At 39.8% G+C, this 1,500-nt stretch overlaps 1 pseudogene; it reads right to left on the minus strand.

Moving 5' to 3' along the window:
• Positions 1-579: 579 nt before the first annotated feature.
• On the minus strand, positions 580-697 carry LOC126337407 (5S ribosomal RNA; annotated as a pseudogene).
• Positions 698-1,500: the final 803 nt, after the last annotated feature.

The following is a 1,500-nucleotide window of genomic DNA, read 5'->3' on the forward strand; positions in this document are numbered from 1 at the left end:
TCATAACTTGTAATATACTGCTATTTCTGAAAATGTAAGCTTTATTACAGAAACTCTATTTAATATATAATGGAGGTAATATTGTATTTATTTGTGAAGTGAACGTGTATAACTGACTGTAATTGTAATGCAAATTGCTGGCAGTAAGTGTGGCCTTGTATGGAGAGTCTCTGTCGCGCTGCGAGCAGAGAGAACACACAGCAGCTTGAGTCCCGAAAGAGTGCGGAAGTGTTTTAGTATTTCAGTATAAATAACTGCAATTTCAGTGCTATGTGATTCGTTTATCCTCTCGTGAACTGTTATGGAAAACTGACAATATGCTGTTGCCATACCTGTGATTATTTGCTTAATTTTCTTTGCCATTACATTTCTTAAAAGCACTCCGTCTTCAGGCCACAAGTGCTCCATCGGGACCATCCGACCGCCGTGTCATCCTCAACTGAGGATGCGGATAGGTGAGTCATATGGTCAGCACACCGCTCTCCCGGTCGTTATGATGGTTTTCTTTGACCGGAGAAGCTACTATTCGGTCGAATAGCTCCTCAGTTGGCGTCACGAGGCTGAGTGCACCCTGAAAAATGGCAATAGCGCATGGCGGGCCGGACGGTCACCCATCTAAGTTCCAACCACGCCCAACAGCGCTTAACTTCGGTGACCCGACGGGAACCGGTGTATCCACTGCGGCAAGGCCGTTGCCCCATTACATTTCTTAGGGTTTAGGATATTCATTACCTTAATGGTAGGGTGACCCTTTAATTATTCCTTTTATTTGGTAATCAGTATATATGTATTTTATGTAGCCTTTTCCCCCGTGTGGTTCGTGAGCGACTGCTCTAAATTCCACCTATTCAAAATTATTATCAGTATTTCGATTAGGTTTAGGATAAATACTTTCTTCAGAAGCGTCTGTCGTACATTTGTCTCCCACTAAATGGTGTTACTTTCTTTCGGTAACGGTAGCCTTACTCGTAATATTTCATGAGGCGTACGCAATCACTGTTATTTATATTGCAAACCAAAAGGCTATCAGAAAGGGGGAGGTTACAAGCGGAACAGTATCGTTAAACTTCAGACATTTGTGCATTGTCAATTTGCATCACCACGTTTTACACATTTAATCAAATATGCCTAAAACGCAGCAAAATGTGTAGCACAATGAATACAACCATTTTTTCATCCATCCCAGTTTCGTGTAAATATGACTACTAATTACTGACTCCATTAATTTTTCTTTTATTACGTGTGCCCAGTGTAGGTAAATGTTCGTTTTCATGTTCAATGCTGATAACCTCGGTGATGATGGCCCAAAAGCTTCTTTTCATTATTCAACAAATACTTCGCATTTTTGTGACGACTACAGGGAATAAACAAAGAACTGTTTCATTGTTGGTAAAATAAACATTATTCAAAAATAATCATAAGAACTGTGTTACAGGAACTGTAATAAAATATTTATGATCAACAGATTAAAGTGCCCGTTGGTAACAGTTTTGTGTAATG

The sequence above is a fragment of the Schistocerca gregaria genome, chromosome 2, assembly GCF_023897955.1.
Source record: "Schistocerca gregaria isolate iqSchGreg1 chromosome 2, iqSchGreg1.2, whole genome shotgun sequence".
NCBI lineage: Eukaryota > Metazoa > Arthropoda > Insecta > Orthoptera > Acrididae > Schistocerca > Schistocerca gregaria.